We start from the raw sequence: 19,281 nt of genomic DNA on the forward strand, positions 1-19,281 counted from the left end.
AATAATATATTACATAATATTATTATATTGCTAATATAAAATATAAAAAATACAAAAATTACAATATTGTTACGTCTAATATTTCTTCCTTTAAAGTATTCAAAACAATAATTTATGGACTCGTTAAACCATATGTTGCCAGCAGCCAGACAGTCTTCACCTCCAATGACACTGCAGCAGCAGCAGAAGCAGACCGAAGCCACGCCCTTTCTCAGCTCTTCTCCAATAACACAGCAGCAGCATCAGATTGAGCCAGTAGCACCGCCCACCTTCCGCTCTCCTCCAATAACACCGCATCAGTAACAGACCGAGCCCGTAGCCCCGCCCGATGTCGGATCAACGGCACACACACACACATACACACTTGCCGCTCCTGCTGGAACATTACAGGCGCGCGACTGTTGTTGCTTTATTTTGTTTATATTAGTTTGCTGGAGCATCGCGTGCAGCACGGAGTAACGGTCGCAGCATCCCTGCGCAGGAGTGAAGCACGGAACGCGAAGCGGTGAGTTTGACGCCTTTTAGTTGCTGGTGATGCGCAGTGTGTGTTATGAGCGGGATGTTAGCTAACAGGCTACAGCAGCAGCACGCCTCTGATGGGATTAATAGCGACCGGAGCCGCTCTGACCGGCGACATGCTGTGAACTGACTGAAGATGCGCCTGTTTAGGAGGGAATTCATGTGCATGTGTGTGTCATGCGCTGGCTGCGTGGAGTTGTCCGACTTTTGCAGGTTCTTCTGATAACAGGCTACGCTTTTGCTGCTGGCGTACGTGTGTGTGTAATAATCTGCAGGATTAAGTTTATTCTCGTGGTTCATGGAGGTGGATCACTGCAGGATAACGGTTGTTTCTCTGGAGGGGGGTTCACGTGCCCCCCACCTCACTCTGAATCGGGGTGTGTCACACACACACACACACACACACACTAACGGAGGTTAATTCACACCCTTGCTTCTTCATATCTTACAAAACAGTCCATGGCAAACATAAAATACCATAGTTACCACATTTACTACTTCGGAAGTGTCGTTGGCCACTGCTGTCATCACGAAAAAGATAAAATTCTGACACTGTTTTAAACAGATCCCATGATGTTTATGTTTGATTTTACAGTAGTTACGGTAGCTGTAGTTGCTATTGTATTTTGGTTGTAACTATGCTTACCATAATCAATTTTAAGGCAATATGTTTAAAAAGTATTTTTTTTGCATATCATTTCAAAACAAAAAAATATAGAGATACCTATAATGAAGTAGTTAGGGCTGGGTTTTGACATATTTCACAATCTCTAATCTAAAGCTGTAACAACAGAGCCCAAACTATTACATTTTATTGTTATTTATTTTTAAATACAATAATCAACACACGAAAACACACTTGAACTGAAGCGCTGTCTGTGACGCTGCATTAAAGAGCGCGGAAACTGCATTTATTGTTTGAATTTCCTGATAAATTTAAAAATAACAAAAAGCCCAAATCTAATTGTGATTATTGGATGGGAAGCATGCTGGTCATTGTGATTTTGCCAAGTAAGACATTTTCCTGGATCAATATATTTTGTTGATCCTGGAACAACATTCCTATCTGAAAATTTAGACCTAACCTTTTCCCAACCCCTAAACCTAACCCTACCCATAACTTATCCCTAAATTCAGAGGGAAATGATAGTTGAATAACACTGATGTAGAAGCTCCTAACCCTGGTTGCAAGCCTAAACTTGACACTTGTCCCTCAAATCTGATTGGTTGATTGGAAAGTTGTTCAAGGATTAACAAAGATGTTGATCCAGGAACATGTTGTACTTACGTTACACGTTCACCAAAAAAACAACAAAAAAAACCAAAATAACGACTTATTTAGTGATGGTCGATTTAAAAACAATGCTTCAGGAAGCATCGGAGCATTATGAATCAGTGTATCGAATCTTTTGTTCAGAGCGCCAAAGTCATGTGATTTCAGCAGTTTGGCGGTTTGACACGCGATCCGAATCATGATTCGATACACTGATTCATTTATGCTCCGAAGCTTCCTGAAGCAGTGTTTTGAAATCGACCATCACTAAATAAGTCGTTTTATACATCAAAAATATTCTCGTCACTTTATAATATTAATATTGAACCGCTGTACTCACATGAACTGATTTAGATGTCTTTTTAGTACCTTTATGGATCTTGAGAGAGGAAATGTCATTACAGCCATCGGATTTCAACTAAAATATCTTAATTTGTGTTCCGAAGATTAACGAAGGTCTTATGGCTGTGGAATGGCATGAGGGTAATTAATAAATGGCAGAATTTTCATTTTTGGGTGAACTAACCCTTTAAAAATCATAATCTTCATCAAAATGAAGATTGAAGCAAATCAACTAATCGATATTGTCAACTCAGCCCAAATAAGTGTTAATTATAAGTTCATTACAAAAGCATCTGATGCCCAATATGTCACTATGTTCTGAGCCACAGTGAATCTTTCTGCAGTAAACTCAAGCTAAAAGACGGTAATTACGTCTGACTCAGTTCTTATTGATCATATATGGAAATGAGGCAACCTTTCAGGCACCTTCTGACTGAATAGAGCACTGTTATATGATGAAGTCACTCTAAATCAAAATCATGTAAAGTAGCCCAAAACTGTAATGATCAAATGAGGATATTGGCCATTAAAATGTGGCTTAGATACGGGGCAGTCAAAGGTTGAGGATTGACTAACTTAATCAAATGTGTTATGAACATTTACCGAATGAACTAATGTGTGTTGTTCAGGTTCTTGATGCATAAATGCTCTGTTTTTTTGGTGCTGTCAGAAATTTTAATTGCATATCTTAGTTCAAACATATGTTGCATTCTCAGCATTGGCACTAGGGGCACTGTTGCAGTTTTTAGCGAAAAAATCTTCTATAGTTACCGCTCTTCTTGTAAATACACATTAAAGGGTTAGTTCACCCTGAAATTAAAATTTGGTCATTAATTAGTCTCCACGCCCTCATTTTATTACAAACTCATAAGTCTTTTGTTCACCATCGGAACACAAATGACGATCTTTTTGATGAAACCTGAGAGATGTCTGTCTCTCCATTGACTGCCTTTGCAACGAACACTTTGACGCTTCAAAAAGATTATAAAGAGATCGGAAAACTAGTCCATATGAATTGATGATTTAGTCCATATTTTCTGAAGAGACTCGATCGCTTTTTTTGATGAAAAGATTTAATTTAGGCTTTTACTCACATTGATCATCGGACATAAGCAGAAGCTCAACCAAACATGAATAACGCACAGGAACAAACCTTTTCCGGAAGCTCAAACACACAAGAATGAACCTCATTGGTTACGCAGCATATTTGAGCTTTCGGAAGAGGTTTGTTCTTGTACATTATTCATGTTCAGTTGAGCTTCTGCTTATGTTTGTTAACTCTTGAGTACTGAGGTTTGTTTCTCTTGGATTTCATCAAAAATATCTTAATTTGTGTTCCGAAGATGAATGAAGGGCTTACGGGTTTGTAACGACATGAGGGTGAGTAATTAATGACAGAAATTTCATTTTTGGGTGAACTAAACCTTTAAATTAGCTCAAGTCTCAAAGCACATAACATTACAATAATAATGAATGTAAACAACTTACAGAGCTCTAACTTGCAGAGTCTGAGGACTCTGGGTTGAACATTACGGTTTGCCGTCTCTAAATTAAGATTACAAGTAAGATTTGTGTTTTGGTTCAGTAGAAACTGTAAAAGGCGGGTGCTGTTTGTTTGTGGTGCTCGGTGACTATCTGTCTACAACTCTGCATAGCCTCATTGAATGTGCTGATGACGGAGGATGTCTGCACAAACGGCCCACAGAGGTATGGAAATACATACGCTGACAGGCATTCGGACCGAATGCACTGATTGGACAAACATTTTTTTTGGTCCTGAGACTTCCACAGAAGATAGACATTTTTAATATTTAGACCACTTGCTTTCAAGATCTGAAGAGAGTTTCAACCAGAATAACAAAAAGTGTTTATAAAAAACACAATTGCCTACCCTACCTTTTAAAGTAAGTTCGCTTTTTTCCCCATTCCACTGATTTGCGTTTCATGATTTTAAACAGCAAAAGCATGTTCTGTGTGAACTGGCCCTATAATGTGACCATGGCTTGCAATGCGTTTGCCAAACACCTGCATAGAGTGTTTCTAGTCTAAAGAAGAAGTATAAATGTCTTTGAGTCCCTCTGTTAATCAGATCACAAATATGCAAAGGATCAATTTCCTTTGTTAAATGTAGCTTTGGTTTAATGAAGCGAGTTAAAGTTGAAGCGAGCATCTGCTATTGCTTTAATCCCCATAAACACTCTCACTCTGTTGCTTTCCTTCTCTTTTTCTGAATGTCTGAGCGCTTCCTGTCTCTAAATAAGAAAGCTTTGTCCTTTTCAAACTACTGCAAGGCAGATCCTGGTGCTGCTTAGAGCTGAAACACTGCTCCAGTGCAGCTGTTTCTTATGGCTGCACAGGTGGGATTCCTTTCTCTTTCTGTCTGTTGATCTCTACCTTCATTTCTGACTTCACTTTGTTTCCAGGTCACTATAGCCTGGGGCCAGTGTGAGGGAGTTTTGGGTAGGGATGCACAATATATTATAATTTTTAAATTTTATTATTATTTTTAGTAGTAGTAGTATTTTAATTTTCCTGTATCAGTTGGCATAGAATATTGGCTGCCTCTTTCTGCCTAGTTATACGTTTTGGATTAGTTTTACCAGTATTAGCACTAATTAAAATAATCTTAATAAAATAAACGTAAAGACCCCAGAGCACTATAATAATTGATAGAATACTTAATGGCGCTTTTCCACTGCGTGGTACGACTCGGCTCTGCTCGCTTTACTTTACTTTGTCGTCAAGTCATAGCCAATAGCCTATTGTATTAAATAGCCTATGCAAAGCACTTCCTCTTTAATGTCATTTGATTTTGGCCAAATGACAGAAAAATCTGAGTGCCCACACAGCTACAGTAAAATGTAATTTGATGAACACGCAATGCAGTGCACTTAATGTCTCAGATGCGGCCGTCCTAATGACGTACAAAACATTCTGACATTCTCAAATATGCTGGTCAAAATCTCCATTTGATCTTGATTTTGGTGAAATGTTAATATTAAAGGATTAGTTCACCCAAAAATGAAAATTCTGTCATTAATTAGTTACCCTCATGTCGTTCCACACCCATAAGACCTTTGTTAATCTTCGGAACACAAATTAAGATAAAATCTGATGGCTCCATGAGGCCTCCATTGTCAGAAATATAATTAACACTTTCAAATGCCTAGAAAGCTACTAAAGACATATTTAAAGGTGCCATTTTTTTTTTTTTACACGATGTAAAAATAACATCGCGTTCAATATCGACGGCGATACATATCGATATTGAACGCGATATTGCGTGTCTTATCAGTGATCTACGGCTCGGTCTATTAAATGCCGCTCCATTTGAAAGCAGGTGATGGCGATTTAGCGGTAATCAGGGAACCGGCTTTACTGAAGAAATGCGCGTGACAAAAGCATTCGATACATCGCCCAGCCTTACTGTGAAGTTTCAGCTCAAAATACCCCATAGATTTTTTTTTAATTATTTTTTTTTTAACTGCCTATTTTGGGGCATCATTAACTATGCACTGATTCAGGGGCTGCTGGCCCTTTAAATCTCATGCTCCCTGCCCATCGAGCTCGCAAATCTCTATAATACAGCGCATTTACAAAGTTCACACAGCTAATATAACCCTCAAATGGATCTTTATAAGATGTTTGTCATGCATACTGCATGCATGCTTCGGCTCATGTGAGTATAGTATTTATTTGGGTGTTTATATTTGATTCTGAACAAGTTTGATAGTACTCCGTGGCTAAAGCTAACATTACACACTGTTGGAGAGATTTATAAAGAATGAAGTTGTGTTTATGAATTATACAGACTGCAAGTGTTTAAAAATGAAAATAGCGACGGCTCTTGTCTCCGTGAATACAGTAATAAACGATGGTAACTTTAACCAACAGTAGCCTACATTAGCAACAAGCTAACGAAACATTTAGAAAGATAATTTACAAATATCACTAAAAATATCATGTTATCATGGATCATGTCAGTTATTATTGCTCCATCTGCTATTTTTCGCTTGCTTACCTAGTCTGATGATTCAGCTGTGCACAGATCCAGATGTTAATACTGGCCCTTGTCTAATGCCTTTCATAATGTTGGGAACATGAGCTGGCATATGCAAATATTGGGGGCGTACATATTAATGATCCCAACTGTTACGTAACAGTCGGTGTTATGTTGAGATTCGCCTGTTCTTCAGAGGTCTTTTAAACAAATGAGATTTATATAAGAAGGAGGAAACAATGGAGTTTGAAACTCAACGTATGTCTTTTCCATGTACTGAACTCTTGTTATTCAACTATGCCAAGATAAATTCAATTTTTAATTCTAGGGCACCTTTAAAACAGTTCATGTGACTACAGTTTTTCAACTTTAACGTTATGAAGTGTCTGGAATACTTTGAACCATTAAAATTTTGAAATGTTTTGAAAGACTTATGACATTATTAAGCCTCGTTTACAAAATCTTGACTTTGGCAGTTTGATGCACACTCTGAACCACTGATTCAAAATAAAATATTGGTAAAGCTTCGAAGCTTCATGAAGCAGTGTTTTGAAATCGCCCATCACTAGATATTGTTGAATAAAGTGATATTGTTTTTTTGGCGCACAAAAAGTATTCTTGTCGCTTTATAACATTAAAGTTGAACCACTGTAGTCACTGTAGTCAATGTAGTATAAATTATAAATATTATCTGTTATAAATGTCTTTAGTACCTTTCTGGGCATTTGAAAGGTGGACTCAGTATTATTTCAAATACACTGTTTGGAAGTTAGTCAGACTGATACCAACAACAAACATCTAACCAATTAGCGTTAGGGGGCGTATGACGGTCGAGGAGAGAGAACGGGCAAGAGGGAGATTTGAAAATAATAAGAAAAAAAAAAACTGCAGAACGAGAGTTGGGACACAACACAAAAGAGCTCAAAAGAATATCAAAAGCTTTCCAGTGCTGGAGAGAGCTAGATGGGAAGGCCTGAAAACAGATGCGGAGGCATCCTGCTCATTTGAGTAACACTGGGTTTTGATTGTCTGGAGTTGCTGTTCTGTTGGCGTTTAACAACAAACTCTCGTTTGTATTTGCTCTTGTGTACTGTATGTTAATTTTTTGTGCTTCCTCGTCATTCGTTCATCATCTGCGCTTTATTTTTCGTGAAGCATTTTGTTGTGCGTCAGCTATGATAAACAGACATCCACTCGTATTGCATGTGTAAGGGGCCGTTCACACAGAACGCGTTTTTCTATTTCTACTTTCCCATTGTTTTTCTATGTAGGACGCGCATGACCGTTATGCTTGTGTCTCGCGTCTTTTGCTGCGCATCATACATGAGCTCCGCGTTTTTAAGATGCCGTGTCAAGTTAAAATAATTTCAACTTTAACACGCAGCGCCACTCATCAATGTCAGTTCCAAAACAGTGGACCAATCAGAAGAACTTGGAGGCGGGTCAAGCGGTGCGAGCTTCTGTTTACAGTAGCAAGTTTGCATGACAACTGTTTTATTTGACGGCAACATGGAGGAGGAAGCACTCCTTATTATCTTATTTTTTTCCATGTCAAAACTTGTATATCAATTCTGCTGTTTGCCTATTTCTATGATTTCCATTATTGTTGTTATTGCATCATGTCTCAAAAGTTCTATGCTGCGCTTTTTTAAAACTATTTCTGAGCGCTGCGTCTCACGTTTTTAGACGCAAAGACGCGTTCTGTGTGAATGGTCCCTAACAGTGGCCAGATAGTGAGAGTTTTGTAGATACTACTGAGAATGAGGTGTTTGGTAGTCATTGGTAGTGCATTGTCTTGCATGCCAGCAGTGATCGTGCCGGGTTCGAGGCCGACTCGGAGCAGGGTCTGGCACTGAATACTTGAAGGTGGTTTACCTAGTTAGAAAAATATCCTTTTGGTCAGATCTACTCGTAAATGAACACACTCTGCATTGACGTGTCTTGTGTGGATGCGAGGCCCATCTGGACTTGTGCTTTCTGCTTTACAAAGAAATGCGATTTATTTACAGATTACATTCGTGAAACGGGACCTCCCCCCCACTCCACAAGGGCCTACCTTTCATCTGTATGTGTGTGTGTGTGTGAGGATTGTTGGTCCTGTTCTGCTTTGCTTCCCTGCTCAAATGACAGGGGTTTTCTGAAACTCAAGATGAGGCTCGCGGGATGGGCGTGTGTGCAGTCGCTCACTTGAATGAGGCCTTGTTTACATTTTGTCTGCAGGTGATTCCATAACGGGCGTACATCGCTCTTCTTTGCATGTGTCTCGTGTTCGAACGCCACATAATGGTGAGTGTTGTAGGGAGAGCCAGAAAGGATGTGTATTTTAAGCTACAGGGCCATTTGAAGCCTTTTTCCTAACATCTGTTGTGCTAGCAGGCATGTGCGTCTGTCTCTGTGGCTATTTGTGCTTCTGTTCTTGGTCATATAGTCTGTGAGGTTAAGCAGGGAGACTCTTTAATTAGTCTAATGATGAGGGTACTTGCAAGTCATTACGTTAGCTGTTTCATTAGCCTGTTGCATCGCAGGCTCCCTGTGTAACTTAAGCATTGACCAGTATTTTCACAGAACGTTGTTCATTGCAATACTGCAGTGATTAATAAGTTGTCCACGTATGGCTGCTCTTTCCATTTTCATCTGACAGTAAAATTGGCTTTTGTGAGCTGCACATTACTGCAACTGTGTAATTTAGAGGACTGTTCCGAGACCTGTAGTTATGTTACAGTGAGGCTAGCAGATTATAGAACTTCTTTCTTGAGTGCTTTTTACTGCTGTTTCAAAGGAAACATGGGATATGTTTGAAGGCGTGAACAGCTCTTTTTGAAGCTATACTGTGCATAGAATAGCCAGATCAACTTATAATTTTGCAAACATTAAGAGGAGTACCATATCCAACAATGCAATTTCATTGCAATTGGAAAAAATATATATAAGGTTAATAATATTTAATAATTGATATACTATTTAAGAATGTTATACTGCTTTTGCTAGAGATGGACCAGCCATCAGCCACCGGCTGCTGTTTCATAAGCACCACCTACTGTTAGAGAGTGAATTTGCATTTTCATTCAGTCCGTCTGCAGTTTTTGGTTTTGTGCAGATGTCTCATGTTGCATAATTTCACAAATCATTCAGTTTTTGCTTTAAACAAATCGGCAACTGGTATAAGAAACGGACCATTTGCTTGGAAAAAAAAAAAATTCTGAATTGTCCATGAAAAATGATCGGTGCATCCCTAGCTTACTGTAATTTTGATCAAATACATGCATAAATACAGCCTTTGGCTGCGTGTCCACCAATGCGTTTTTTCCCACTGCTAGCGTTTTTTTCCAGTTGTTTTCAATGGGAGCGCCGTGTCCAATCAGAGTGGAGGAGGGACGGGACAAATACAACACCGACCAACCACCACATTCTGCTTGTACAACGTTAGCAAATGACAACAACAAGCATGATGTTGATAACGGAACTAGGGCTGCAACAACTATTCGATAAAATCGATAATAATCGATAACGAAAATCATCGACAACGATTCTCATTATCGATTAGTCGGGTCTGCCCACCATGCACTGAAAACTTCTGCCAGTCGCATCAAATTACAGCACTGAATAACGCATTTCTATGGACAAAAATGCTTCTAAAAATAGTGGAGGAAACAGTGAGCTGCTGCAGGAAAGGTATGTGATTAAAGCTGATCAAAACATGAAAATTCTTTATCTTAAGCTTCAAGCTAATACATTACCGTAATGGCTTGCCCTGACGGGCACTTTGACAGATGCACATGCATCCTCTGTGCAAAAAGTTAATTCTATGGCTATATCCTTATCTGTAAATGTTACAAATTCACACGAGCATTACCATTTTGCAAAAAGTCTGCAAACTTTACTGAATGAGTGCCGGCGCACAGACCCGCGAGACAAACGGAACGCGGTAGAGAGGGAGACAATTAATATTCTGTGCAAAAGTTTTGAGATCCATCTTTTCACACTGAGGACAATTGAGGGACTCAGACAAAACTATTACAAAAGCTGCAAACATTCACTGATGCTCCAGAAGGAAACACGATGCGTTAAGAGTCAGGAGTGAAAACTTTTGAACAAGAAGTTGATGTGCAAGGTTTTTTTTGTTTAACGAACACTTTTTTTTTTCATTTAGTTCTGTTTAGAAGCTACAAAAGATACTTACATGTTTCCCAGAAGACAAAAAAGTACAATTTATTCTGTTCATCCAATTCAAAAAGTTTACATCCCCGACTCTTAATGCGTTGTGTTTCCTTCTGGAGCATCAGTGAATGTTTGAACCTTTTTTAATAGTTGTGTTTGAGTCCCTCAGTTGTCCTCAGTGTGAAAAGATGGATCTCAAAATCATACAGTCACTGCTGGAAAGGGTTCAAATATGCAAAAGATGCTGGAAAACCAAAGAATCTGCAGGAGCTGGAGGATTTTTCTGAAGAACAGAGCTCAGTTTAACTGCTCAGGACAAACAAGAGACTCATGAACAACCATCACAAAACACAAAAACGGTCGTAAATCATCCAGTTAACCACACACAGAAATAAGAATCAAGGGTATGTAAACTTTTGAACGGGGTCATTTTTATAAATTCTGCTATTTTTTTGTCTTGTGGACTTTATGTAAACAACTGTTATGTGAAATAGTTTATTCAGGACAGTACTGAATAAAAAAAAATAACGTAGTTTTCATGATCTTATTTTGTTAAAATTATTAACATTTTTCTAGATTCTGCAAGGGGTATGTAAATTTTTGAGTTCAACTGTACATATTTTGCTGCTGACCGAAAGCTTGAACAACAATCAAATGACTAGACGTATAGAACTGCCGCTAAAAGTTTCAAAACTCTGTCTGCTTTGCTCTGGTCAGCATGGTGAAAATCACTTTGTATCTGAAGGGATGTGCTGAACCCAGCGGCGAGTGCAGCAGTGTATTCCGCGTCCTGTGTGAAAGGACCATTAGAAGAGTAGGCAAGTTTTGGGACATACTACCATGTCGTAATTGCATCCTTAATGGACCACTCTGCAGTTATGTGTATCCTGTCAATAATTTTGTCATAGTTAACTGAAAGATGATTGATGATTGTGACGCAGCAATAGATTATTGGTCTGCTGATCTATTTCACTCTGTTCAGTATGCAGTAAGCAGCACACTAGTATTCAGAGCTAGTGTTGGTCTTGGTTTGGGTAGCAGCAAGCCAGCAACCATCACCGTCTATTGTATAACAGCTGATTTTTTTTGTAACAGAACCCTCTGAAACATGCAGGCTTTCACTCTTGTTCTCGATTGATGGGCTGTAAGTAGTTTCCAGGGTAACGTGAGTGCCAGTCATGCAGTTGGCCCACAGAGGAAGTGAGAGGTGATGAGCATTATCAAGAATGTCTTGTCTGTCTGCCGCAGTAGCGGTTGAGACTAGTTACTAGGGGCCCATATGACTTCACAAAACACTTTCTTGTTGATCTCAGAGCTTCTTTGTCTTATGATTCATGTCATAGAATTTTAACTTGTCATCTGTTTTTAACATTACAACTTTAAGGCCTGTCCACATTGTTTGCTGGAATGAAACACTCTTTTTTTTGTACATATAATTAAATGATTCACTTTTGATATTTGAATGGTACTTTAATAAGCATAAAATATAAAGCACAAATATTGTGTAAAATAATACATTTTTATATTGAATTTTTTATTGATACTTTTCTTTCAAATGTTAGCTTGTCACTAAGCTAACATACTCCAAGTATTAAACACTTGAGGACAAATATTGTAAAATAGTAATTTTTTTTGCTGAACATTTTATTATGTCTTCTATTACAAATGTTAGCAGGTCATTAAGCGAATGGTACTTTTAATAAGTATAAAATACACAGCACAAATATTGTTATATGTAAAATACACTTTTACATTGAACTTTTTATTGATACTTTTCTTTTTAAAATATTAGCATGTTGCTTAGCTAAGAAAACATTAATTGTAAAATATTCAGCGTAAACATCATGCATTTTTACATTGAACTTTTTTACAAAATGGTATTTTGTTTAACATTTTAACGAGTTGCTAAAATAATATACTATTAAACATTAAATACATAGCACAAATATTATGTAAAAAACTATTTTATTGATATTATTGTTTCAAATGTTAGCATGTCTGCTAAGCAAACATACTCTAATAAGCATACAATACACGTCACAAATATTGTGTAAAATAAAAAGTTTTACATTAAAAGTGCCATAGAATGTTTTTTCACAAGATGTAATATAAGTCTAAGGTGTCCCCTGAATGTGTCTGTGAAGTTTCAGCTCAAAATACCCCATAGATTTATTTATTTTTTTTTTTTCATTTTTATAACTGCCTATTTTGGGGCATCATTAAATATGCACCGATTCAGCGTGCTTCTCCTTTAAATGCTCGCGCTCCCCGCCCCAAGCTCGCGACTCTATAATACATTGCATAAACAAAGTTCACACAGCTTATATAACCCTCAAAATGGATCTTTACAAAGTGTTCGTCACGCAGCATACCCGATTATGTAAATATGGTATTTATTTGGATGTTTACATTTGATTCTGAATGAGTTTGAGGCTATACTCTGTGGCTAACGGGCTAAAGCTAACATTACACACTGTGTAATTTATATTTTTATAAAAGAGATTTATAAAGAATGAAGTTGTGTTTATGCATTATACAGACTGCAAGTGTTTAAAAATGAAAATAGCCGGCTCTCTTGTCTCCGTGAATACAGTAAGAAACAATGGTAACTTTAACCACATTTAATAGTACATTAGCAACATGCTAACGAAACATTTAGAAAGACAATTTACAAATATCAATAAAAATATCATGTTATCATCGATCATGTCAGTTATTATTGCTCCATCTGCCATTTTTTGCTGTTGTCCTTGCTTGCTTACCTGCATAAAGTCTGATGATTCAGCTGTGCACATCCAGACGTTAATACTGGCTTGTCCAATGCCTTGAACATGGGCTGGCATATGCAAATATTGGGGGCGTACATATTAATGATCCCGACTGTTACGTAACAGTCGGTATTATGTTGAGATTTGCCTGTTCTTCTGAGGTCTTTTCAACAAATTAGATTTACATAATAAGGAGAAAACAATGGTGTTGGAGACTCACTGTATGCCATTTCCATGTACTGAACTCTTGTTATTCAACTATGCCAAGGTAAATTCAGTTTTCAATTCTATGGCACCTTTAAACTTTTTATTGATTCTTTTCATGTATTAATTTATCAAACGCTTTTTAAAAAATGACTTATAAATGAGGAACATCACAAAAAAATTGTCACATAGCTAACAATATTCATAGTATACAATGCCTGGTTTATTATACAGCAAGATTGGGAAACAAGCTAGAGCAGAAAAGAAGAGAAAGAAGAATTTGATTGCACTTGCTGTGATTCATTCTTTGCTTTTTGTGGAGGAATGCTGCCTTAAAATTTGAGTTAACGAAATATGTTAAAAATGAAGTTACCTATCTTTTGGAAGAGTCTTTCGATTCAAAAGCGCACCACATTAGGTTTTGGAACAAAGCAAGAGACTGAATGCTTTTCCCTGTAGATCATCAGTTTAGTTAAACTCTTTTCTTCCACAAACTGAGTTTAAATTATGACATATGGACTGATGATGTTGTCACTCAAGCAGCTGTTAACGGCACATTCACGTGGCCCCCTGAGATTGACCTCAGGCACTGCTAACATTAGTTGGCTGTACCTTTCATTTGTTTGTTCATTCAAGAGAGCACTTATAATGGCATGTGTGGGTGCAATTTATCTATAACCTTTCATCTACTTTTTGGTCACCTTGTATGGTCAGTTTGCACGCATGTGAGAGAGCGGAAGAGTGTGTTCTCGTGATCCTTGTTTGGTTATGTGTGGGATCTTATCTCTTTCACATCATCCTCTCTTGGGATGGTTTTTATCAGTGGTCCTAAACTGTTTTTTTCACAGGATCTAGACTGTTTGTGACCCAATCAACCCTCTAGCTGAGAACAACTGAGTTTGATGCACCCTAAATTTCAGTGTTGTGTGTGTCTGTGGTTGTGTGGGGAAGACTAGTGGTTATGATGTTGATGGCGTCAGCTAAAGAGGGTGATTATGTTGTACAGATGTTGCATGACACTTTTTAGATGGGTCAATAGAGCGTCAATGATAAGGAAAAATCTTTTGAAAATCTAGTTTCACATGTGCCAAGAACTGTAATATACTAAAATATTTTGAAAATGTAAAATATTAATATTTTCAAAAAAAGAAAGAAGAAAAATCAAGGTAAAAATTTTAATATAACACATTTTTTTTGTGGAGTTGTGCAACATGTTGGTCACACCACATGACAAAATAAGCGGTTAAGCAGTTTTGTTGAAACTGAAATAATTAATAAATTTTATGAAAGTATAAATATTTCTGCTTTTTTCAATAATTTACTTTAATAAAACTTTTATCTTCATTATAATGTTCGGACATTTTTGACTACTTCTCCCCAAAAATATTAAAATACATTTTGAATTCAGAAATTAAAAGCTTACACATTCTACATATGAATTGCATTTGCACTGTATTTTTTTTAAAGTGCCCCTATTATGGCTTTTTTAAGGTTCTGTTTTGGGAGTCTCCTTCAACAGGTTTACATGCATGCAAGGTCAAAAAACACTTTCGTTTTCTCATAATTTACATTTAATTTCACCTCAGTTCTCAATGTTTTGTAAACGATTCATTTAAAGCAGTTCAAAGAATCAGTCTCTCTAAACCTCTTCTTTCCGTGAGCCTACACTGCTCTGATTGGTCAGATGGCTCAATCCTTTGTTATTGGTCTACTGCGTGCACCACGCGCCCATTGCCATAACTGAATGACAGCTATTAATTCGCAAGACATTGTATACAATGTATGGACAGAAAAGATAGCATTGATTTTTACCGTATCAATTTGAGCCCAAGCCCGACGATGAAGCATCTGAAGTAGTCGATCAACCAGAAACTGATTCGCAATCACGACTGGAGTATGACGTTTCCCTGTGGTAAGTGTCACCTTAGTTTGCGTTATTTATAAGACGTGATAGCAGCATCACTGTTATACTTTATGTAGGTGCACCTGTGGGAACACAGAACGAAAAAAAATTGTTTTACAGTTATGTAAGCGAACCGAGCCCACAGCTATGTCGTAAACTCCCACGTTAGCCGAGCTCAAACGTGAATAGCTGATAATGCATTACACTTCATAAACAAAAGTTGTGCTCCATCCTTGATCATTACTCCAAGTAATAAGGCCGACAAGCTGCATTAATTGACCCATTTTTAAACGATATTGGATCCTCATCTAAATTGCAGAACTACATAAACGTGAGTAAGCCGGTTAGCAGGAGACATACAGACTAGGGTGTACGTTGCACAACATAACATACAAAACTACAAAATTTGAACGATTGCTAGAAAATATCAACATCAATTATTAATCATACTTACAGGTTGAGATTCAGAGGAGCAAGCTGGTCCAAATAAACTGGGCATTGATCCATATTTTAAGACCAAGTGTTTTGTGAATCCTGCGTTAAACTCCCAGAGGTTTGAGAAGTAGTCATCAGTAAAATGATGAGAACACATCAAAAGATTGTACTGCTGTAGTATTGTTGAAAAAAATTATTTTTTCTCTGCTGTCTGCACGCACAATAAGTGGGCGGGCAATATGCTAATGTTACATTGTGATGTCACAACGAAACGGCTTGGAATTAGTTTTACAAATGACTCGTTTAAATGACTCCGAGTCAAATCTTACTTTTGAGAGACAATAGTTGCGTCCCAAATGACGCACTATACGCTATGCACTTATACACTATCTACTTGTGCACTATGCACTCATCCATGTAGTGCGTGAATTGTATAAGGTTATTTTGTCATTTAACAACAGAAATCCTCCCTTCCCCTCCACTACGTAATTAAAGCTGTTGACAGCTGACAGTTGAGTACATGAAGTGTCCAACATTCCACACTTTGTTTTTTCCGTTAATTTAGTGCATCATCCAGGTATTTAAAGTGCACTTTTTCTTTTTGGAATTTTCTGTGTGAACGCACTACTCGTTATACTTAAAAACGTCATAGAATAGTGCACAAGTACGTGAATCGGGACACACCTAAAAACTTTATATACGGTGCACTTTCAGATTTAAAACTTTGCAGGATGTTTTCATTCACTTAGAGCTATGCTACACACTACATGAAAGGTAATTTTCAAAAATCCATAATAGGGGCACTTTAATAAATTAAAGGTGCAATAAATGATTCTACAGAAACATTTTTTGTTATACTGGTTGAAAGTCTCCTCATAACAATCACTGTTAAATAGCCAAAATGTATTTTTATAAATATATATTGTCTGTGGAAGGCATAGGACCCTAAATGTTGATCCATTCTTTATATTCGGTCCAAATGAAATAATACAATGTCCTACCGGCCTGTCAATGCATGTTTTTACATATGCAGACATCATGCATCATCAGCGCGTTTCATGTTATACAGAGTTTATGTAGACGGATGTCAGTCGCAGAGCACCTCGAACAAACAGCAGCCACCTTTTACAGTCCTCCAAAACAACAAGCTTATGCTGCGTTCACGCCATAACTAATAATTAAGAGATGGAAATCCGTGACGTTCTAACCTGAGCTGTTCAGTCAGATTCTGAATTATGTGTTTCCATGTCAACAGTATCAACACTGAAATGAATCTGCAGCAGTCGGGTACAAGCTCTCGAAGTTATTTATGTTCAATGTTTTTGTAATGTTATGTGCTTTGAGACATGAGGTAGTTTACCGCTGTCTCTTGTGACTCTTTGCCGAGAGCAGCTGTGTGCGTTCATGTGTTTTGGAGGAGGCGTGGCTTGGACAGCGTTTTGCAGGGAGGATAGAATCGTATGTTTTAAATTCTAGCAGGCTAACGTTAGCATTTCCCAAATCACCTACTGCACCTTTTAATAGATCCAGACAAAAAAAAAAAAAAGGCAGACATCAACTGTGTGTATATATATATATATGACTGTACAGAATGCAATTTTGTTGACCTATATCTGAAGCACCAAGTGAAAGAGATGGATGAAAAGAGAGCAGTGAATGGCTATTTACACGAAGGCTGTGCTGAATTTCACTAATTTAGGTCAAGGCCACAAAAACTGGTGCTTGCTGACTGCAGAGATTGTCTCATTGGCTTACAGTCATGGTGAACATCAACATCAAAATGCAAGTTTCTCTCTCAGCTCTGAAACAAGATGTTTGGAGATCACATGACTTAACACTTGAGCACAAACCATGTCACAGTTGAGCAAGCTTGTGAGAGTGAGCTTCCCCTCTCTTACCGCACACACACACGTGCTCGCTCACAGCTGCGTGGGGTGTTTATTTTGGCGTACACTTCAGAAGAATGGGAGTGCCTGTAACAGGAGGGTTGCTCTTTCTTGTTTTTACTCACACACCCAGAGACATGTCAACTTTGGTCCAATGTTGTCTGTCCTACATGGAAACAAACACCTCTTGTATTGAACATCTCCATTGGGGAAACTTCAGTACATAGCCTGTTATTAACATGCAACATTGGTACCGTTTTTCTTGCTTGCTTCTTTTTTTACAGAAGTAGGTCTCTTCTGTTTTGCATAATGATAGGGATAGTCCCTGCTGACATACCCACAGACTGCACACGGATCGTCATGAACCATTTGATGCATGAATATTGTGAAACTGCAGCAACCAATCTGATTGGCGGATTTTGATATTGATGGGAATCAAAGTGTACATTTTAATCAGTCTATGGCCACAACTATTATTTTCATAATCAATTTGATAATAATCTGTCAACTATTTATTTTATTAATCGGATAAAATAACCCCCCAAAATGATTAATAATTTGTTAAAAAATTTCACATCCTGCCCAATGTTGTCCTCTAAACAATACGCAATATAAAGTCTATGAAAACAAATAGTTAATCAATTTTAAGTTACAATTCTTTGTTAAATTTTTGCATCATAGATTGCGTGTAAAAATTCAGAAAATGAATCCATGTAACTATATGGGAAGAATAAGAATGGTTTTTTTTCCCCCCTCTGATATTACAAAACTGATATCCAATTATGGTAAAATACTTAAATATCGGGGAAAATATCGGTAAATCAATATATTGGTAGATCTCTATACAATACAAGGATTCATGGGTCAAAAACAACAAAAACTATTTAATTCATTTATTACTTTTTTGGTGTTGTTGTGGGGCCAGTGAAAATTGAATCATTGAATTTATTGGATCGATTTGAGTATCGAATCAAATTGAGATCTTGTGAATCGGAATTTAATCAGGTAGGGCTGGACGATTATGGCCTAAAATCAAAACCTCGATTAATTGAACATTTTACCTCGATTACGATTAATGAACGATTATTTTTTTTATTTTTTTATTTTTTTTATTTTTTGCCCTCATAGTTCACTGACAAGGTTTGTACTGTAAATAATATTGACTATTAGAGGTGGGATATTTTTTCCTATTGAAAGAGTGATCTGACATAACAGCTCACTATCGGCAGTTATTTTATCTATGGTTCATAACATTTCTTACAGTTTTCTGCTTGTTGTACATCATATAAAGATAAATTAGTACAGTACCAGTATGAGTGATTGCGTGTGTGAATTAGTCATACAGTCTCTCTGTTAATTGTGAAGCTGTGGGTTGTAAATAGTTCCTTCAAAAGTAGAAAAATATATGCTATAATAAGTTTTGAGTTTCTAAGCTACTTTAGTGATAAATCACAAGACAGCGCTGACAACTAGTTTCTGCATTCCTCTCTGTGCGCGCAATCTTCACCTTTTGTGTAGCTACTATTTGTATGAGTGTTCGTGCCACAATGCAGCTGCGCGAGCACGGTAGTTCAAAATAATATACATCCAATCGTCTAAAATCGCTTGAATTTCCAAACTGGGAAACCTTAAAACAAATACAACTGACAAAGTTTAGTGAAGACTAGGGCCCTATAAAATCCGTTTTATTTTTTTCCCAAATTCCATTTTATTTTTTTCCCAAATTCCATTTTTTAATTTTTAATTTTTCTGGATTCCGTTTTTTCCATTTTATTTATTTTTTGACTCCATTT

General features: G+C 37.3%; 1 protein-coding gene across 4 annotated transcripts in view; it reads left to right on the plus strand.

The window, feature by feature from the left end:
- Window positions 1-351: 351 nt before the first annotated feature.
- The window catches only part of ralgps2 (Ral GEF with PH domain and SH3 binding motif 2), a 148,454-nt gene continuing 129,524 nt past the window's right edge, over window positions 352-19,281 (plus strand). For all 4 annotated transcript variants that reach the window (XM_067384770.1, XM_067384771.1, XM_067384772.1 and 1 more), the window contains exon 1: window positions 352-505. The gene's annotated coding sequence lies outside the window, so the exon portion shown is untranslated. The remainder of the gene's footprint in view (window positions 506-19,281) is intronic.

Source organism: Chanodichthys erythropterus, chromosome 4 (assembly GCF_024489055.1).
Source record: "Chanodichthys erythropterus isolate Z2021 chromosome 4, ASM2448905v1, whole genome shotgun sequence".
NCBI lineage: Eukaryota > Metazoa > Chordata > Actinopteri > Cypriniformes > Xenocyprididae > Chanodichthys > Chanodichthys erythropterus.